General features: G+C 40.4%; 1 long non-coding RNA gene across 1 annotated transcript in view; it reads right to left on the bottom strand.

Annotated features, from left to right (window-relative positions):
• The window catches only part of LOC310870904, a 122,635-nt gene extending 106,154 nt beyond the window's left edge, over nucleotides 1-16,481 (bottom strand). Inside the window, exons 1-2 of the long non-coding RNA XR_014570280.1 lie at nucleotides 16,317-16,481; nucleotides 15,945-16,054 (exon numbers count right to left, since the gene is read on the bottom strand). This is a non-coding gene — a long non-coding RNA (uncharacterized lncRNA). The remainder of the gene's footprint in view (nucleotides 1-15,944; nucleotides 16,055-16,316) is intronic.
• Between the last annotated feature and the right edge of the window lie 7,202 nt (nucleotides 16,482-23,683).

Consider the following 23,683-nt stretch of genomic DNA (forward strand, 5'->3'; position numbering starts at 1 on the left):
AACGACCAGCTCACAGGTAAGGATGATGGAGAGGCTGATGCTTATCATGGTTAGATACTTCACACAACACGACACATAGTGAAAATACTATATGGAGAATCACGCACGTCCTACCAACACGCAGACAGACATGCGTGTCAATCACTCCTCACTGACAAACATAATGCTACCAACACGCACGCACCACTGACACACATATGCTACCAACACGCACGCACCACTGACAAACATAATGCTATCAACACGCACGCACCACTGACACATGTCAGGGCGTCTGCCCTGAAATGTTTATTTTGCCCTTTTTTCTCTTCTGATGGAATCATGCACTAACCACTGATGTGTGACAATACAACAAAAGTGAACGGGTCCGTCAGATGGAAAGAGAGAGAGAGAGAGAGTGTGTGTGTGTGTGTGTGCAGGGCTCGAAATTAACTTTTTTTCTTGGTAGCACCAGTGCTCCCAAATTAAAAAGTTAGGAGCACTAGCAAAAACTTAGGAGCACATACCAAAAAAGTAAGCACAGACAATATATATAACGTAATACTTTTTATTAATAAAACAGTATAACGTAGCACTGAGCACTGTGCTACACAGTAGCATCACATGCCAGGTTGTCCCCACAGGTCTCATCAAATGTCCACCAAATGACAAATTTAACCAACCAATCAACATTAATTCAGTTCTTCGTGAGATGATGTATAACGATAAAGAGCGCCTCACTTCACATGGGTGTGATTTTTAAGTCATGCATTGTCCTGGGGCCAGGATTTAAAATTTGGTCTCCTGACTCTGAGTCCCTCTCCCATCCATCTCTTCACAGACAATAAGGAATGCCATGTACTGTGCTGAAGCTACTTTAGCTGCTGTCTGATCGTGTAACGTGTCACGCCAATGATGTTGGCACATGACTTATCATTGGCGTAAGTCATGTTTATGTCAATGCCATTCTTTTTCTGTAAACTAAGAAAAGGTTTAAACTAGGGATGCACCGAAAGGGAAATTCTTGGCCGAAACCGACTACCGAATATAGGAAACAGTTGGCCGAAAACCGAATATCCGAATAGGATTAATATTCGGATAATATATTTTTTCCTACCATTGCTGTCATGGCCGTACCTTAAAGCTACCTGATTTATGGCAAAATAAATGTTTATGGCAAAACGTAACTTAAATAATAATCACTTATGGGTCCATAAAACATTTATTCAGCCCTTTTGAATGCATTCACACTACACTATTCGGTGATTTTCGGTTTCTGCTTATTCGGGCCGAAACCGAATGGGCCGAAAATGCATTTTTAGCCATTTTCTGCCGAACATTTTCTGCGGCTGAATATTCGGGGCATCACTAGTTAAAATAGTATGTTCATACAGAGTAAGTACAGAATAAATTATCTCTCAATCACCGGGTAATGGCTGTGACACAGTCCTGTAGCTGAAAGGTCAGAAGGTCAGTCCTTGCAACCACAATGTTTCCAGCCAGACAGGTCTAGTCCAGAATGCCACTTAAGCACTATATATACTTTGTTGTACAACAAATAGCAAAGATTGTTGACCTACAAGCTTGTAGATGATTGGAAAATTTGAAAGATTTAGAAAGCTTTTGCCTATAATGCCATGTTGAAAGTGGTTATCACTTAACATACCTACACCCGCACAGTATCATTGGTATGAAGTGTAACTGAATATCGCTGTTTTAGTATCCCCACTTAACCCATTATGAGTTTTTTTGTTGTTGTTTTGATTATTTTATTAGACAATATCAAATGCAAAAACAGTACATGGTACAGTCAAAAGCACATTTATCCAAAAGGATAGCACCGAAAAAAGACCTTGCGGTCTTGTTTCCATTCGGGTCCCAATGCATTCATTCACATTACAATGATGACAGTAATCGAAGATACCTCAAAAAACATGAAAATTATTTACAGGTGTAAGTACCAAAAGATCTAAATAAATCTAAATACCAAAAGAATCACTCAGAGGGGGGGTATAGTGAGGTTGGGCAGTCATCTTCTCTCCTTTTGACCCGCTGACATTGATAGGTGATTTTTCAGACCGGTTTTAAAGGAAGCCAGTGATTGGTTTGTTTTGAGGGAAGGGGGCAGGGCATTCCACACCTGAGTGGCAGTGCTGTGGAAAGTGAATTTACCCATATTTGTTCTATATGTGGGTGGCATAGCACCAGATCATTATTTATACTCCCTCTAGTGTTGTGGCTGTGAGAGTTGCTCACCTTTGTGAGGTAATCGGTTAAGTAAATGGGGACTGAGGGCACAGAGGGCAGGGCTGAATTTACTATTTTGAAAGTCAGCCCCATTTTCAACTGCTTAACTCTGTCTTCTACCCGGAGCCATCCTATGCCATCTAAATGTATTGCATAAAGGTGGGTCATGAGCTCTAGGCCTAGGAGGAGTCGAATTAGTTTGTTTTGGGAGGTTTGAAGCTTAACTTTTTGTGACCTTGAGATGTTCGAGAACCAGGAGGTACAGGCGTAGTCAAATATGGGCTGAATAAGAGCTCCAGCTAATGTCCTGAGAGCCCTCTTGTTTACAAAGGAGGAGATTCTCCCCAAGAATCTTGTCCTTTGGTTTACTTTTTTGATCGCCCTAGTTGCCATGCCTTCACCTGTCAGCTTGTTGTCCAGGATACAGCCCAGATATGTAATCTCTTTTTTAGAGAAAGCCTGAAAGTGTCATGGCGCAGCCCAGTCACGTGACCACTTCACTTCCTTCTAAGAGCTTCCTTGATCAAGGCCAGGAAGTAGTATTTTGCCACTCAGTAGGAATTGCAGCATATCTTCCGGGTTTGATGAAGATGTCACACGCTTACAGATAGATGTGTTTTTAAATGAAACTATTTAGTATGTATGATTGACTGAATGTTATGCTCTTGTGTTTTCAGCCCTCCTTGCTAAACTGACAGCCATGGAAACCAGGCTGGCTGCAAGTGAAGAAGCAAACCAAGGTTTATAACTCCACATTGTTTTAATTCAGGGGAGATGGAGAGAGACACTACACAGCTGCATCTCAAAACATTACAATATTCATTCAGGGGAGATGGAGAGGGACACTACACAGCTGCATCTCAAAACATTACAATATTCATTTTGTTAAATGTATTAAATGTATTATTTTCTTCCATAATATAGTTCAAAAAGTGAAACTTTCATATATTATAGATTCATTGTGCATAAAGTGAAATATTTAAGCCTTTGTTTTGATTTAATCTTGATGATTCTGGCATACAGCTTGTGACAATCAAAACATCCTATCTCAAAATATTAGAATATGTTATGAGAAAAAACGTTTAAAATACAGAAATGTCGACCATCTGAAAAGTATATTTATTTATGCACTCAATACGTGGTCTGAGCTACTTTTAAACACAATATTTCATAAATGGGGCGTGGCATGGAGGTGATCAGCCAGTGGCTCTGTTGAAGTGTTATGGAAGCCAAGGTTTGCTTTAATAACAGCTTTAAACTCATTTGTATTGTTGAGTCTAGTGTCTCACACCTTCTTTATAACCGTCCTAAAGCTTCTTCAACCAGCAGAATGACAACGTCAAAGTTGAACGAAAGTTGCGCTAATATTTTAGAAATAGGTCAACAATACTGATGCTAGTTTTGTGAATTAATTTACTTTTACTGCGTGGCCCTGTGCCCCCCACAGCCACATTAGGTGAAGGTGAGGGCCACATGTGGCCCCCGGGCCACCAGTGGACCATGTATGTTTTAATGAATACTGACCAAACACATCATCACTTTATGGCTGTTGGTAGGGCGTTCCTAGTGGTAGGCCTATAGGAGCTAAATTAAACCTTTGCTTGAGCCGAATCTGGGTTGCACATGGTTTGTTGAACTCCCTGAGAGTGTGAGTGTAGACTCTGTTGAGATTAAAGGGTTGGTTGGGTTTTAGGACATGAAGCTGTATGAAATGCTTACCATAAATATCGCGGTTGCAAAGGTATTAAATGACTGGCCGAGTTCCTCTGCTCCTGTTTGGGGGAATATCAAGTATCTACACAACTAGCGTAATTCGTATTGTTGACCTATATCTACCATAATAGACCAACTTTCGTTCAATTTTGACCGCTCTGTCACATGGTACTATTTTCTTTGTGTTCAGTATCACATAATACATAATATACATAAAACATAGTCATTATGAATCATAATATACATAAAACATAGTCATTATGAATCATACGTAAGCTAAGAGCCTAACAGTGGAATATCTATATAATGAACCTATAGAGGGTATGCGCGTGACATCATCATCAAACCAGGGAACGCCTACTGAGTGCCAAAAAAACTACTTTCTAGCCTCGACATCCAAACAGAAAAGTCCAATATGATTGCATTAAACAACGCTAAACAACATTACACTCACTTTGCCACTCGATTTGCCATTCACGTTTTGCATGCTATACCCTCTATAGTGATATGTCTACATAAAATGCTATCTCAGTTGGTAATCTAAGATCTATATAATCTAAGATCTATTTATATATATAATTTAAGTAGGTAATATGAGTTTGTTGCTTCCACCAACTCTCAACCTCATCTGAGTTTGTTGCTTCCATCAATGTGGAGTTATTTTTGCATACATGAAGATAAATAATAAAGAATAAAGAATGAATAAAGAATGCATGAGGCTCAATTAAAATTACAACTCTTCTATGCAAAAATGAGTTAATCTGAGTTTATTTAAATCAATCTTGACATTATGTGCATCAATCAATTAAAACTACCCCAATAAGTAATAATAGTGACACAAGTTAAAACAAGTAATGAGTAATGAGCTCTTACCTTCACTTTGGTATTCTTCATTCAACGTTAAGAAATATTGAAAACTATCTGTGACTGAAATACATCACCGGGAAAAGAAAATGATAGATATAAAGTCATTGGGTGTACTATAATCACTAGTGGTGTTTAATCAAACTGCATTCATTAATGAGAGATTTAATGTTAATATTGTTATGATTTCAGCCAACCTTGCTCAGCTGTCCAGCGTAGAAATGAGGCTGAATCAAAGTGAGAGTCGAGTGGAGGAACTGGCCAGAAACTATGTAACAACAGGTATTATAACTTCACATTTAGCAAACATTTAATGTACTGTAATGAATACTGTGCGTGTGCGTGTGTGCGTGCGTGCGCGCGAAAGAGAGAGAGAGAGAGAGAAAACCCGTTTCCCCAAAGTCTTCACTGGCTACGCAGTGCGCAGCCGGTTTGGCTGCGCACTAACTGTGTGACCTAACTGTCGTCGGGAAACACCACTTGCGTAGATTATCTCACATGTCTCCTTCACTGGCTTAGAAAACAGCACGTAAGGCCTCCCGCACGAAGTGATTTAGAAGCAAACCCGTTTCCCCGAAAACCTTCTGTTTTAATTTATTTTTAATAATTATTTTTTATTTTGTGAGAAGGAGCTGGAGCTGGAGGGCTTCAGCAGCTCCAGCTTGTAATGTTTCTGTATCTCAATGAAGAAACATTGGTTCTTGTTATGATTCTTTATTTGAACTTGTAGGGTTGGTAGCATACAGGTCATACATTCTATTCTAAGATCTGGAAATGTTTGTAGGTGTGGCCATGATATAGGTGTGGCACAGTCATCATCATTGCCATCTAGTGGCTGTTATAAATATCACATAATTATATCACATATCACAACACAGCTGGAGTTTTTTTTTACCAAAATAATTATTAAAAATAAATTAAAACAGCAAATGACAAACCACACCCCCTCGCGTATTAGAAGAAGAACAGTCAACAGAAAAACGTTTAGGTGTTTTTGATGAATCTATCATGGTTAAAATGGAGTTTTAAGTTATAATAGGTTTGTATAGGAATTGGGGCAGTTAAAATGAATATCAAATATCTAATTACTGAATCAAGCAACTTAAGAACTGTCTGGGGTGTTCACATAAGCCTGAGTTAAAATGACCAAAAAAAGAAAAAAGTGAAATATCCCTTTAAGTGTCCCACTGAGCATTTGTCTATAGTCCCTCCCCCTTTCAGAACAACGAGTGGCCCAGGTAAATGAATCTCAATGCATTTGTCCCATAGGCATTTCGTGCTTTATTTATTTAAATACCTTTTAAGCGTCGTACGAAGCCAACTCTTGTCGTGACGAATCATGACAACAAAAAACAATATTTCGGGCCAAACAAAGAAAAAACGGCAGGTTACAACCCTTTTTTGTTGTTTTTCTTCTTCTATTGTGTGTGTTGTCATGATTTGTCACGACAAGAGTTGGCTTCGTACGACGCTTAAAAGGTCTTTAAATAAATAAAGAACGAAATGCCTATGGGTGACGTATAGACGTATAGACGTCTAATATTCGTCTAAAGGGCCGTCTAAAAATGTGATAAAAAAAGCTAAAAATGTAAGTTTTTTAGACGTCTATCCTTAGATTAGACGTTGGTTAGTGGTGAAAAAGGTTCTATGTTCCCAGGATTCTATGTTCCCCACTCAACTAATTTTTTTTCTATGTTCCCCATTTAGCTATAAAGGTTATATGTTCCCCATTTAGCTATAAAGGTTCTATGTTCCCCATTTAGCTATATAGGTTCTATGTTCCCAAATCATTAATATCATCTCTAAACACACATAACGGAACATATTTTTGTGGACCCCAGGAAGACTAGGAAGACTTGGGGCGGCGGTGGCTCAGGGGTAGAGTGCCTGAATGGTAACCGTAAGGTTGCCAGTTCGAACCCGGGCTCCCCCAGAGTTACTGTCGAAGTGTCCTTGAGCAAGACACTAAACCCCTAATTGCTCCTGATGTGCTAGTTGGTGCCTTGCATGGTTTCCGCTGCCATCGGTGTATGAATGTGTGTGTGAATGGGTGAATGTAATGCACAATCTCTGTAAAGCGCCTTGGATAAAGGCGCTATATAAATGCACCATTTACCATTTACTAGCTGGTTGCTACGGCACCAGCTAATGGGGATCCTTAATAAAAATAAAAATCAAATCAAATTAGGGAGAAATGACTATCAGAAACCTGCCTTTTGGGCGACCTAAGGGCACCCCCTGGTGGCCATCTTGGTGGTATAATAGGAACACAATGGAGTGTCAAAACGTAAAGACACCTGCTGCATGGTGGATGCTCTCTCTCTCTCTGTCTCTTTCTCTCTCTCTCTCTCTCTGTCTCTTTCTCTCTCTCTCTCTCTCTCTCTCTCTCTCTCTTAGCTCTCTCTCTCTCTCATCTTTCTCTCTCTCTCATCTCTCTCATCTCTCTCTGTCTATCTCTCTCTCATCTCTCTCTCTCTCATCTCTCTCTCTCATATCTCTATCTCTCTCTCTTAGCTCTCTCTCTCATCTCTCTCTCTCATCTCTCTCTCTCATCTCTCTATCTCTCTCTCTTTTTTAGCTCTCTCTCTCTCTCTCTTAGCTCTCTCTTAGCTCTCTCTCTCTCTCTCTCTCTCTCTCTCTCTCTCTCTCTCTCTCTCTCTCTCTCTCTCTCTCATGTAATTAATAATCTAATGAATGTTTTTATAATCATATGAATAATGTGATAATCTCTTGTGTTGACAGACCAACCAAAGGTGGCCTTCTCTGCTGGGTTGGGTTCTGGATGGATTGGACCATATAATTCTACAACCACTCTGGTTTATCAGAGCGTCTGCTAAATGCCTAAATTGTAAATTGTAAATTGTGTGCGTGCGTGAACATGACCCCAAAATGACCCCTGCGTGTGTGTGTGTGTGTGTGTGTGTGTGTGTGTGTGTGTGTGTGTGTGTGTGAACATGACCCCAACATGACCCCTGCGTGTGCGTGCCTGCGTCCGTCCGTGCGTGCGTGCGTGTGAACATGACCCCAACATGACCCCAACATGACCCCTGTGTGTGTTGCAGGCTTTTTTCACGCTCCAACCAGAGGTGTTTATTACTTCAGATTCACTGCAGGTACCCATGGATCATCACAGCATATGGGGGTCTACATCTACAAAAATGATCAGCGACTCATTTTTAACTATGGATCAAATACTCATGACAACTTTGAATACATGTCTAATGCAGTGGTGGTGGAGATGGAGCAGGGAGACACAGTAGACATGAGGTTATATCGTAGCTACAGGCTCTATGATAACTCAGACAACCACAACACCTTCATTGGTTTCCTGCTCTATGCTCTGTAACACTGATGGAGACTCACTTCAACCAGCCAAAATTCTCACATGTCTCCCCCCTGCTCCGCTCCCTCCACTGGCTCCCGGTCGCTGCCCGCACAGAATACAAAACTCTGATGCTGGCATTCAAAGCAACCAAAGGTATGGCTCCCCCATATCTTACAAGTATGATTGAACCCTACAAACCCTCCCGCGCACTCAGATCAGCCAACGCAGGGAAACTGGAAGTACCCTCACTAAAAACGCCGGGCCAACGCTCCACACGTCCCAAACTCTTCTCCCTTCTGGCTCCAAAACTGTGGAATGCACTTCCCATTGCAGTCAGAACTGCAGCATCACTCCCAATCTTCCGCCGTAGCCTGAAAACCCACCTTTTCAGACTCCATCATGGCCCATAGCACTTACCCTAACCCCTTAGATAGCATTCCTGTTGGCTTAGATAGCATTTGACACAGACTTATAGCATGTTATGTAGACAGCACTATAATTGTATTGTATATAGTTATAGCACGCCATAGTACATATGTATAGCATAGTAGTAAATATGTATAGTTTATATGTATAGTGTATGTATAGTTTCATTATATAGATATTCCACTGTTACTTTCTTAGCTTACGCATGTTTCATGATATTGATAAATGCTTTTATGTGATGTATTCCCATGCTTTTGTTCTTGCTTAAATGTAAGTCGCTCTGGATTAAGAGCGTCTGCTAAATGCCTAAATTGTAAATTGTAAATTGTACATTTACTCACATACTCTATCCTCTGTAACACTGATGGAGACTCACTGAGTACATTTACTCACATACTCTATCCTCTGTAACACTGATGGAGACTCACTGAGTACATTTACTCACATACTCTATCCTCTGTAACATGCATTAACCGTTTAAGCACAATTTACTACTTTGTTTCTTCCAAAACTGCAGATCTACAAGCTCACAATGTGCTGCAATGCACCATGCTATGATCTTGTGAATCTGCTATTTGTGAAAGATTTTGACAGAAAGTGAAATAGTACATAATGAGTACTGTATGTTTTTATCACAATACTGTTTACAGGCCTGTATCCTGTAGCAGAGTATTTCTACAAGTTGGTTATACGTACAAGTCATTGTGGATAAGAGTATAAACGTCTAATATTGTAACTTTTACTTTAACTCCAGTACTTCTTCCTCCACTGGTCCTGCTAGCATTACATTAAAGGGACACTTCACCCCTTTTGTAACCAGATCTTATTGTAATGATGTTTGGGAGACTAGAAACCATAGACTGTAAAAAATATGGACAAAGCGTTCGCCGGGTCTAACATGGACGTAAAATGAAGCCTGTTATTCCTGCACTGTAAGTCGCCATCTTTCTAGATCCGTTTGGTACCAGCTGGCCATTGGCTGGCTCCGTTTTGGACCAGCTGGCCATTGGCTGCCCAGACAACGAGGCGGGACTTCCCCCCTTCTTCTCCGTTGGTTTTTATTTTGACTCGAGTGGGAGGAGAATCCCGATCATAGACTGTAACGGTAGCCACGCCCCTCAGAACATACGCGATGTTTTTTTTTCTTTATGGTCATTTTTTTAATTAATGGGACCATAATTTTCCAAAAAGAATATTATGACATTAGAAATGAGACTTTAAACTAGTGACTGGAAGAAGAAAGTATTCATGACCATGTTTATTAAGGTAATACAGTCTAGGTGAAGTTGGGCCAAAATACATGGGCCTCTATGGAGCTATGGGGCTTTTTGGGTCCAGTCCAGCGCCACAACAGGCCATTATTATGAACTACCGATTTCAAATGAGGCTTCACGAAATATCTGGCTGACTGCCCCCCTGCTAGAAACACCGTCCTGGGGTTTCTATGTGGGTAATAATGATTATTTTAGTATTTCATAATGTCCATGATGTCATGGACACTGAGCTCACTACCTTCCTGCACTACAATTACCATAATGCTTTGGTGCACTGCTCCTCCTTGTGGATAGGGGGAGGGGCTGTCTTACTGAGACAACATGTAGTCCAGGAAGGGAGTGAGCCCAGTGTCCATGACATCACGGACACTTTGAAATACTAAAATATCTAAAAACACATTTTATTAATTATTACCCACATAAACCCCCCCAGGGAAATGTTTCTTGTCTCCCAAACATAATTCAAATAAAGATCTGGTTATATGGTAATAAAATAAGGTGAAGTGTCCCTTTAACTCATTTACCTCCAACGATGCCATCTAGTGGTTGAAAAGGAACTCACAGATCGCCAGCCGTTCACTTCAACATTAGAGCGTCTTAATTTGAAAAGCGGTTTTAGCAGGAAACTAAGAGACCTATGTAAGATGTCCCGCGAATGTTTTTTAATTTAATACCAAACGAGTCACCCATTTACCAACACCCCCCTCTCCCTAAAGTAACCTAAGTAAATTATGCTTAAACGGTTAAACCTAACCTTATTCCTAACCTTAACCTCGGTAAAACTATGTCTAAACCTAACCTTATTCCTAACCTTAACCTCAGTAAAACTATGTCTAAACCTAACCTTATTCCTAACCTTAACCTCAGTAAAACTATGTCTAAACCTAACCTTATTCCTAACCTTAACCTCAGTAAAACTATGTCTAAACCTAACCTTATTCCTAACCTTAACCTCAGTAAAACAAATAAATAATAGAAGAACCACGGCACAGAGCGGTCGAGGGGCGTACCGTACCGTACCGCACTGCACCCGTACCGTACCATGGGATGGAGCTCGATAACCGATACCCGAAACAATCCGATAACAAGCTTATTGAGTACCCGGTATCAATAAGCTTTGGGCTTATCCAGTACCTGTTATCGATAAGCTTTGGGCTTATTGAGTATACCCGTTTTCAATAATCTTTGGGCTTATCCAGTACCTGTTATCAATAAGCTTTGGGCTTATCAAGCCTGTTATGAAGCATGTTACGGCCCATTACGTCATGTTTAAACAATCAAGACAAGAGGCGATCAAAAAATACATTTAATCATCCACGCTGGCACAAACATGTTGGTCTAAAAGTGTATTGATACCTGCCGACCAACGCTGTCCAGGTGAACAACATTACGCTTTTAAAGTGACATATTAACCAGTTAACGGTTTATTTAATATTATTATTTTGGTAAGAAGGTCAATTGCCTTCCGTCTGTTAGAAAAGTACTGTATTTGAAGGCCCTTAGTAAAATATACTGGTTCTGTTTAGAATGTTATCGTCTCCCGTCTTTCCACAAAATAATAGAAAATGCTCGACAGTGGTCTCGATAAGAACCCGGCTCGATAAGCCTGATCGATAAGGTGATCGTTATCTATACAAATGAACGATATATATATATATATATATATATATATATATAGAGAGAGAGAGAGAGAGAGAGAGAGATTTTTTTCATATCATGAGAACGAGGGCTTCCATTTTCGTATTGCAACTTTCCAGGAATACAAAGTCTGCCGTTTTTATTAGCTTGTATTCCCCATCGATGATGTCACTGGTCGTGAAGACCAATTATATGAAGGTCATTTGAAAAGTGGTGAAGTGGTCCTTTAAAAAGCTACAATAAAATCGTTAAAATAAATGAATAGGAATGTTCCTTAAAGTGTCCCGGCACTAAGGTGACTTGTCAGAGATGGTTAATCCTCCTTAAAAGGAGGATTCCCCGCCTGATGGAGGGGAAAGGAACTGGTTGGAATAACGTGTTCCTTCCACGCGCTACGACGTCCAACCAGGGAAACTCCACCCGTCAGGTGTAAAGGAGCAACTTGGACACTCAGGCATGAAGGAAGCATGAGTTCAAGTCTGTTGCTCTCCCCATGTCCCCCATATATGGGGACTAGGTTGGTGGAGGGTGTGTAGAGCCCAGGATCACATTAGATGATTGACACAGGGGTGAAAAATGGGTTACAAAATCGTGGGATAAAAAATATATTAAAAAAAAAGGATTTTAAAGATGAGATCATGAGTTTAAATCAATGGATTAATTGTTCTGATTAAACAAAACTGCTTTGATAAACATTTTACAAGTACATGTAGTTGGTAATGGCTTTTAATCATTTAGATTATGAATGGAGTGAAGAATTGAAGTGAAGAATAACAGATTATAGACCTGTTACTTTTATGATGATAAGTATCTTGTTAAAGATAAATGTTTTGTAAGGCCCCATACACACATTCAGAACACATGTTCTGTGTCTTGCCTGTGTTTAATGGCCGCCACAATGCAATTCCAATGGGAGTCACATGGCTTGACCAAACATTTGTGTTTGATGGGCAGAACACAGCCTGTGTTGTGTTATTGTGTAAGGGTTATTGTTCACTGTGTTGTGTTATTGTGTAAGGGGTATTGTCCACTGTGTTGTGTTATTGTGTAAGGGTTATTGTTCTGTGTTGTGTTATTGTGTAAGGTTTGATGGACAGAGAAGGTGGACCTGAGACCTATATAGACCTATAGACCTAGACCTATAGAAACCTATAGAGGCAGCTCTATGGGGGGGGGGGGGGGGGGGGGTCTAATTGAGGGGTAAGGATAGGAGGCTAGGAGGACATTTCTGGTGACCTGGTGAATATGGCAAGATCTTCATCGTTAATTGAAATTGTTCTACTAGTTAGCATTTGTTTAGATAGGTTGAATAATGGGAATTCAAATTTAGCAGGTTTGGTACTGGGGAAAACCTTCTCTTCCAAAGAATAGGTTAATTTGTCCTTATGTACACTTTGATTGTACTTTCTGTTTCATGCGATGATTATTCTTTACCGTTTAATATAATCAAACAATCAATCAATTATGCAAAAAATATTGTTAAGGGCAGTAAACTGTTAATTGGTAAATAACGAGAAGCAAATATGAGTTGATTTCTCTCCCTTCTTTTTTTGATTACTTTCTGTAAAACTTAACTCTTAAAAAAACGAATCAATAAAAGGCATGCAAATGTCCTCCAGCTTGTTCCTCACAGTTTCTTCTTATGAAAATATTGTTGTGAAATATTGTTCCTGGTGTTCTAAAATTAAAAATAATATAACTATTATAGTAATATAAATATTGTTCCCATGGTGTTCTTCAAATGGTAAATACAAATGGTAAATGGTGCATTTATATATAGCGCCATTATCCAAGGCGCTTTACATAGATTGTGCATCAATTCACACACACACACACACACACACACACACACACACACACACACACACACACACACACACACACACACACACACACACACACACACACACACACACACACACACACACACACACGGGTCTATATAGGAGTGGTTGCACCACTAAAAGAAAACATCACAACTGTGTGAATAGCTAAGCTTTCTACATACAGCATGTACAGCATTTTCTGCATCGGCATGTATAGTACACCAGTCTATCTGGACTGCCTGGAAGAAATTGTGAAAGTATTTCAGTATGTCACAGTTAGTTAAGCAGTCCAATTTACACAAAGGCACTTATGACATACAATCTTTCTATGTGTGAAAAACATTTGAATGTTTTATTGTTTGTCAAAAACCGGAGGCGAAATCATCAATGTGTCATCATAGGACAGGCTCTTGAGACATATACTATATTTTAGTCATAGTGTGCTTCGCTATGAGCATGTAGATCTATTTTTGAGAATTGAAAATGTGTGCAAGTCCTGAATATATGAATGTAGCCTGGGTTCCAGCCTGATTCACTGTGTTCTGCTGATCTGAAATGTCACTGCGCTCATTTTGAAATGTTTTGTAAACGCCCAATACATTCTCAATGGCAATAGCACAAACTTTGGCATGCTACATACTTACACCTAGAAACCCCATTCAAACCTATTTAGGTTCATCTTACGGTGGACATGTTTGCCTGAAAAGCAATCTTTGAAATGTTTCATTGTTTTAGAAATATAGTGCTTTCAAATTTGAGAAATGTATATCTGTCACGATAGGCAGGGGTGGTAGGACCCAAGTGCAAGACAGATAGGCGGAGGCAAAGGAGCTCAAATGCAAGAGAGTTTAATGACCAAAACTCACACAAGTCCAGGACCAAACACGAAGAAAACACACTAGGAGAATACTAGGAACAAAGACTACTAGGAACAAGACTAAGAGCTTCAACACTTGAAAATACACTATGACCTGAACACTGGTGACTTACAACAATGATCTGACAAAGGAAAAGACAAAACCAGGGGAGCATAAATACACAAGGACACAGGTGAACTCAACAGATAATTATCACAATGATTGGCTAAAGGGACTAACAAGACAAGGTGGAAACACTGTAGGGTAATCAGGGTACTGGTGAGACAACACAGGTAACAAGAGCAACACAGGAAACACTAACAGACTGCAAAATAAAAGCACACAAGTGTAAAGTAAAACCAAAACCTAGCACAAGGAACATAACAAACCATAACACGGACCGTGACAAATGGGGCTCAATGGCAGCTCTATGGCACGTCAAAAAGTCACTTTCACCTAGAAACTTCACACTTCTTATAATTCAGCTTACTGTGGGCACACATGCTGGAACTTTTTACTTTGAAATGTTTTGTAGTTTCTGAGTTATTTAACTTAAACGCCCAATGCATTCTAGCACAAACTTTGGCATGGTACAGTCCTATATACTTACACCTAGAAACCCCATTCAAACCTATTTAGGTTCATCTTACGGTGGACTTGTTTGCCTGAAAAGCAATCTTTGAAATGTTTCATAGTTTAGGTATATACATAGAAATATAGTGCTTTCATTTGATTTGATTATGTATTTAATAATAATAATAATTATTATTATTATTATATTTGGTATCTGATTCTCCAAGGGAAACTTCATTATTTATTAAATGAATAAAAAGAGGAAGTAGATTAAAACAAGTATACAAACAAAACTTTACATTCCAAGTCCCAAATGATTTGCATAAAACAAGTAATCAATATTCTAAAATGTTGAGATGTTGTAGATGATAATATGTAGATGCATATAGTAACTTGTACTGCACTGATTAAAGACTGAAACACATCATATGCATGTTTCAATACACATCATCCAGTAACTGATGCATTGTGATAATGATGATTTCACACCAGTGGTACCCAAACCTTTTAGCTCGAGAGCCAAAAGATACATCTGATGTCTCCCCGGCCCCAAACTAGCAGAACTATCACAATATTCACCCCTTCTTCAAATGGGTGTTCTCTCTTTGATTTTGTATTTATGTATGCAATTATATATATATTATTGATTATTTATGTTCAAAAGAATCCCTTCAATCTTTTGTAAGAATCAATGTGTCCGCGACCCACATATATAAGTCCCGGCCCACTGTTTAGGAACCAGTGTTCTACACAGCTCTTTCACACATCCAGTACCGAGAATTTGAATTGCAATTCTGATCGTTCCATCCTTGAGCCCAAAGGTGGGCGCAGTTTTCGCTTCCCTTGCCGTTTGGCTCACCGGCTCGCCACAACCTGTAGACGTAGGGAGGCAGTGGTGGACAAAGAATATACATTCAAGTAAATACTGCAGTAAGTATTCAAAAGTACAAATTATAAAGTACATTTTCAGAATTAAATAGCAGATCTACAAGCTCTCAACAGGTGGCAAGATGAGGTTAATTTCGGCCAAGACATTTGGTACAGAGGGAAAAAGGAGCAGAACAAATATAGAGCCCTGGGGAACCCCATGGTCATCCAATAATAGGGTTTAACCACTTAAACCCTAGATAGTTGACCAAGGGTTGGGGCGGGGGGGGGGTATCCAAACATACCAGGCCGTAGAATATCAAAGAACAACAGGAGAGTGAAAGTATAGTCTTACGTTGGGTTGGTCAGTGGTGTTCCATCCACCCACTTCCACACGCCTTCTGTCTCTCTGTCAGTCAGACCAATCCACACGTACCGGGATGACGCCACACTCTCAAGTAAGGCCTGTACATAAAAGGCTTCTGGTTACTGAAGTACAAACTGTACAACAGACGCACGCACGCACACACACACACACACACACACACACACACACACACACACACACACACACACACACTCACACACACACACACACACACACACACACACACACACACACACACACACACACACACACACACACACACACACACACACAGTCACACACACACACACACACACACACACACACACACACACACACACACACACACACACAGGTTACCTGTTTTTCTTGGCTGTTTATGATGATCAGGTCTGATTGCCTGTCGATACAGTCTTGTCTGCTCTGGTCCCAGCTTTTGGTCTCAGTAGAGATGTAATAACACACACCGGCACCGTCATCAAATGTCATTCCATATGATTCTAACACAAACAAATAATAATAATAAGGATAATAATAATAATAATAATAATTTCTCTATGATGAACAACATGACAATAAATAAAAACAGTGAAATCTCACTGACCACACAGCCTCCTCTTCTGGTCAGTTGTGAAGTTGTGGTGTGTGGTCTGCAACTGGTTGAAACTGGTCTGCAACTGGTCTTTCTCTGTAGTCAGGTTGTTATGTCTGGACTGCAACTGGTCAAAACTAGTCAGCAACTGGTCAAAACTTGTCTGCAACTGGTCTTTCTCTGTTGTCAGGTTGTTATGGCTGGCCTGCAACTGGTCAAAACTAGTCTGCAACTGTTCTGTCTGGTTGAAACTGCTCTGCAACTGACCAAAACTGGTCTGCAACTGGTCGAAACTGGTCTGCAACTGGCCAAAACGGGTCTGCAACTGGTCTTTCTCTGTAGTCAGGTTGTTATGGCTGGTCTGCAACTGGTCAAAACTGGTCTGCAACTGACCAAAACGGGTCTGCAACTGACCAAAACGGGTCTGCAACTGGTCTTTCTCTGTAGTCAGGTTGTTATGGCTGGTCTGCAACTGGTCAAAACTGGTCTGCAACTGACCAAAACGGGTCTGCAACTGGTCTTTCTCTGTAGTCAGGTTATGGCTGGACTGCAACTGGTCAAAACTAGTCTGCAACTGGTGAAAACGTGTCTGCAACTGGTCTTTCTCTGTAGTCAGGTTGTTATGGCTGGTCTGCAACTGGTCAAAACTGGTCTGCAACTGACCAAAACGGGTCTGCAACTGGTCTTTCTCTGTAGTCAGGTTGTTATGGCTGGTCTGCAACTGGTCAAAACTGGTCTGCAACTGACCAAAACGGGTCTGCAACTGGTCTTTCTCTGTAGTCAGGTTATGGCTGGACTGCAACTGGTCAAAACTAGTCTGCAACTGGTGAAAACGTGTCTGCAACTGGTCTTTCTCTGTAGTCAGGTTGTTATGTCTATATAACTGGTCAAAACTGGTCTGCAACTGGTCAGTCAACATCTTCAATTCAGAATCTGTAAGAAGGGGGGTGCATACTTAGTTTAGACTAGTCATTGGTTAGACATGGGTTAAGATTAGGTTTAGGTGTGTTGCCCCATGGGAGGTTAGGTTTAGGGTGAGGGTTTGAGATTGGTTGTAGTTGTAGGACTAATGACTGGTCTAACCTGCAATGACTAGTCTAAACCAAAAACTGTCTAAACTAGAAAGGTCGCAATTTATTTAAATTTATATAAATTGCAAAGTGTGGTTGCCACAGTCGCTTACATAGGCCCCTCCCACTAACATTACTAGCCAATTACAATTTCAAGTCACACCTGTGATCATGTGTAAGTAATTCAGGGGATTTATGCCGCCAAGAAATGCGAGAAATGGTTAAAGTTTTCGCATTTGCGGTGCCCCCTATAGATGAAAATGGAATTGCTTTGGCTTCTGGTTGATTAAACCACCCCGAACATGTGATTAAAATTTGGGATGGATTGGACATTCCGTTCGTGATTTATGGCATTTTTTGTGATATAGGCCCCTCCTACTAACTTCGGACGACGATTACGGCCGAACGATACGCACTATCAACATTCTGCCGATGGTATTTTAATCGGATAGGTCCAGAGATCATGTGTGCTGATTGTTGTGAGATTTGGGCAAAATCTGTAGAAGGAGCAGCAAAAAGTGTGTTTTGGATAAAATTCAAAATGGCGGAAATGACGCAAATGGGCGTGGCCTATATGGGGACCCCCCCAAACGTGCCCCCCAAACGCACACACATCTCTTATCTATAGATAAGATCTATAATATCTACCTTATAAGCTAACCATGCGTTGCAACACATTTTACCGTCCTCAAAATAACAAAACAGAGTCTCCAGGTGAAGTTAGAACGCAAGACTTGGTTGTCCAAAATGAATAATTTTCAGGATTCAAATTCAAAAGTATCAATGCTTTTTGTGACACTGCAGTATGATCTCGTGGGACATTAGTTTACGAAAAACCACACAAAGTTAGAATATGGAGATATGGTTTCTCCCCGACAACAATGAAACAACATCTCTCTCTTACCTGAACATCCTCCACTTACTTCTAGCTCCGTCTTAGGCCTACTTGCATTCTTTACTGAAAGACATTATTGAATGAATGAATGAATGAATGAATGAATATATGAATACACGTACGTACGTACATACATACATACATACATACATACATACATACATACATACATACATACATACATACATACATACATACATACATACATACATACATACAGGTATTGCGGGCAGGGATTTTTACCAAAAAGGCCCCCCCCTTTTAAAATACACACACACATACATACCTACATACATACATTTCAGACGTTTTAGCAGTTTTTAAGGACCCACTTTTAGGCCAGTGCACCAGAGCAAATTCTTGCCTTTTTTTAAACCCTACCCATTCTAACCAAATACATACATACATACATACATACGTGAATAGGCAGTTGGCCCTTCACTGGTAACCCTATTTTGGACTCATTTTAAATATATGAAGGTATTGCGGGCAGGGATTTTTACCAAAAAGCCCCCCCTTTTAAAATACATACACACATACATACCTACATACATACATTTCAGAAGTTTTAGCCGTTTTTAAGGACCCACTTTTAGGCCAGTGCACCAGAGCAAACTCTTGCCTTTTTTTAAACCCTACCCATTTTAACCAAATACATACATACATACATACTTACATACATACATACATACATACATACATACATACATACATACATACATACATACATACATACATTTAGGTATGCGGTCTAGCTTAAACTTGGACTCAGGGGGGTGGACGCCTCTGCCTTGCATAGTCCCCAGTGAATAGGCAGTTGGCCCTTCACTGGTAACCCTATTTTGGACTCATTTTAAATATATGAAGGTATTGCGGGCAGGGATTTTTACCAAAAAGCCCCCCCTTTTAAAATACATACACACATACATACCTACATAGATACATTTCAGAAGTTTTAGCAGTTTTTAAGGACCCACTTTTAGGCCAGTGCACCAGAGCAAACTCTTGCCTTTTTTTAAACCCTACCCATTTTAACCAAATACATACATACATACATACATACATACATACATACACATTGCTCGTTGCTTTGTGTGTGTGTGTGTGTGTGTGTGTGTGTGTGTGTGTGTGTGCGTGCTGCCGGGATTGGGGTGAGAGAGATAGAGAGAGAGAGAGAAAGAGACACATGGAAAACAACACTAAATTTGACACGAACTATCTTGACACACACACACACACACACACACACACACACACACACACACACACACACACACACACACACACACACACACACACACACACACCACAGACTTTAATACTCTACTTTAATACCTTTAATACTGTACATTGTGTGTAAGTTAATGTTCTATCTGTATGTTTGATATTGTTTTCTGTTATATTTTTATTTTATTTTATTTTTTGCTGCATTGTATTCTTTGGCAATACTGTAGTTATTACATTCATGCCAATGAAGCAAATTGAATTGAATTGAATTGAATTGAATTGAATTGAATTGAATTGAATTGAATTGAATTGAATTGGAGAGAGAGAGAGAGAGAGAGAGACGGCATGTTGAGGACACACTATTGAAATGACATAGCTCTGCTCCGTGGGGGGGAGGAGGGCAGAACACAGCCATGGAGCAGAGCTGCTCTGTGAAACCCAGTGATTCCCATTGAAAATGAATTGCGAGCTGCTCTGCTCTCCAGCAGTCTCCGAGTCCAAGGAACGACCTCTTTACAATGGGCTGGCTCAGTTCTCATAGAGAGAGAGAGCGAGAGAGAGAGACGGCATGTTGAGGTGCATGACGAGACACAGCCATCGTCTTTAACTCCACTCTGTTCAACAGACAATATGGACTTTAGAATGTACGCACGCATGTTTATTTTTGAAACATATTTTTAAAGTTGAAGGGTTTAATATATGATAATATATCTTCACGGGTCATTTCGGGTAACTGCATTTCAGACGATCCGAACGAGACCCACGGCAATTTGGAATGGATCCGACCCTGCCCGAGGGACAAGTCAATATTTTGGGCCCGAACCGGCTGGGTTCTCGGTTCGGCTCTCGGGTATTCGGTTCCGGGTGGACCTCTAGCACATAGTATGGGCCATATATACTTTAATGTAACTGGTCACGATGGGTATCCAGATTGTGTCTCACCCAGACAGGATCTGTCAAGATTAAATGTATCCCCTGAGCTCTATATAGCATCACAGGCCCGCCCCATTTCATGACGACGAGCGGCCCGGAAGACAATTTCCCAGACTTTACAGAAAGTATTTACATAAAGAACTGTCTGCCACGGACAAAACCAACTCGGATGATGACAAATCATGACAATAAACATTTCTTTGGGTCGAACAAATAATTAGAAAGAAGAAAAACAATAAAGAAATGTACCCTCATACCCTGCCCTTTTTTTCTTTGTTCGGCCAAAAAGAATGTGTTTATTGTCTTGAGTTGTCGCCATCCGTGCTTTGACAGAGATTTACAGGTCTTTAAAATCTTTCTGAAACGTCTATGGGAAAAATTTATTGAAAATTCTATTCCAGGCCACTCATCTGGGGTGGGACTGCGACACTCAATGGTAAAAGATAATAATAATAATAATAATAATAATGATAATAATAATCACTTGCCACAGGAAACCAGGTTAGAATAGAAAAGGTGCATGTAAAAAAACAAAAGAAACAAAAGTAAAATAAAAAAATATTGATCTTGATCGAGAGCTTTTTGTTTCGCCTTTTTGCTGTAAGATAGCATAAGCAGTGAAGTGGTTAAATCACAAGCAAGCATACAAGCGTACAAGCATCAGCATCTCAATCATACTTACCTGTGTTTTTGTTTGCCGTTCCGTTGTGCTTGTGATGGCCGAAGCTCAGCTCCAACTCCGGCCCTTGGCCCTCGTGTTGGCCGAAGCTCAGCTCCAACTCCGTCCCTTGGCCCTCGTCATGGTCGAAGCTCAACTCCAACTCCGTTCCTTGGCCCTCGTGATGGCCGAAGCTCAACTCCAACTCCGTCCCTTGGCTCTCGTGTTGCTCTCGAGATGGCATGGCCTCAGCCTCACGCAGACAGAAGAGGAAAAGCAGCAACGCTCTGCAAGCCTCCATCCTGGAACTCAGTGACTATTGATACAGGACAACTGTCTTATATAGAGGCTAGAGGGAATGAGCGTGACATTATCATCAATCACTCCTGACATAAATATGAATTCATTGTTACCTGTTGCTTTTTTAGCCTACCTTGCTAGACCAGTTCATTGTGTTATAATAGGGGACAGTTTCCAGTAAGGAACCTTTGCACGTGACGCCACATGCCACACTTTCAATTCCACATGCTTATTTTCCCCTCTCACTTCTTCATAATTGACATACCTTGCTACTCGGGGCCTGCCCTACTTGCATCGAGGGCAGGCATGCTTTCAAATGCCCCCGCAAACTATAGTCAGAGGCCTGGAATCCTATATGCTATATGGAGCCTATATTCTATAAATGTTAGAGGTGATTCATTTTAATGCCTTTTCAATCAATCAAAGAATGCCTCTTCATCGTCTTGGGTCATGCTTCTGCAGCTACTATTGGAATGCATCAAATGATAAGCATATCTATATCTATCTATCTATCTCTCTCTCTCTCTCTCTCTCTCTCTCGGCACTTAAATCTAAATAATGTTTGATATAAAGTGTGTGTGCGCGCATGCGTGCGCGGGCTTCTGTGTGTGCGTGCGTGCATGCGTGTGTGTGTCTCTCTAAAATGAGAAGCTGTATCTTAAAGGGCTAAATGACCTCTCTGTACATTCTGACCTCATTCTGAAAATAGATGATCTACCTGTACAAACTCACAAGTCACAATGCAACATGATGAGCTGTCAATCATGGTTCCTGTCAGTCACTGTTACAGGAATCCTCTGTCGGTTCACATTCCAAACACAGCAGAGAGTTTCCAGTAAGGAAGTTTTTTTAATATATAGTAAACATGTTGTGTTTCCATGGAACTTAAGCCAGGCATTAAGACCTGAGGCAGATTCTACAAATGCCTTCTGAGCCGATGCTTATCAAACCATTTCATGCCAAGGAGCCCCAACATTTTATTTATTTGGACGCAGATCCCCCATCTGAAAATGCCTTGTGCAAGGGACCCGAGAAGATCTGTGTCAAAAATGTCTAAAAACATTTTTGAGATGTTAAGAAACAGAAGATGTACAAGCTCACGGCACGGCACAAAGTGACACGCTGTAAGCTTGTACATCTGTTATTTTCTAATAGCCCAAAATCCCCAAATGACAATGACTTTTATCCAGGGTTATTGAGTTGTTTTTTTCATTCAACCAAGCTCGTACTCAAAACATGAATTCACATCATGAATAATCGTGCATAGCTTTGCATCTGTCCTAGACAGGTTATTCAGAACATAATAATAATAACAATTCTAAATAAATAATAATTATTATTATTATTACTATTATTAATAAAATTCACATTGCTCTGGCATACTGTTACGTAGAAACACGATTTAAACCAGGCCATCGACTTTGTCGTGGTTCAGACGGAATTCGAATACGTTGCACGGTTTGCCCGCTATCGCAGTTCAAAGTATTTTTGTCTGTCCCAGAGCATATAAAAGGCTCTGCTCAGCCCTCTGGCCCTCAGGTGCACTGGCTTTTGACCAATGACAGCTCCTCTGCGGTGGATGAATTTTAAATTAATTAATGAAGTTTATTATTTACTTTCTAATCCGTTTTCTCCATGTCCATTGACGAAAACATGAAGTTAAGAGATTGGGGCATATCATCCAATGGATTAAAATAACAAAAGGAAAGAGACAAATATACGTTTTGTGGGTTTGAAATTCTTGCTTTTTGGGGCAGACAGCCCGACATGGCTTGGACCCATAAAGATATAAGACACAAAGTTAAGAAAAAAAATGGCTAGTTCAATCACATTGGAAGTGGCCCGGGAGGTATCCTTTGGTTAGAAATAAGGTTGGTGAGGGGTGCGTTAAGACGACCGGATTAAGGTTGGTGAGGGGTGCGTTAAGAGTTGGGAGAGGGTTACGGTTAGGTTTAGGTGTGCTGTCCCGTGGGAGGTTAGATTCGGGTGAGGGTTTGAGATGGTTAACATCGGTAGACAACTTGACTGCGTACATGTGAGTGCGTTTGTCTT

This window comes from Protomyctophum parallelum, assembly GCF_964188405.1.
Source record: "Protomyctophum parallelum genome assembly, chromosome: 14".
NCBI classification, from domain to species: domain Eukaryota; kingdom Metazoa; phylum Chordata; class Actinopteri; order Myctophiformes; family Myctophidae; genus Protomyctophum; species Protomyctophum parallelum.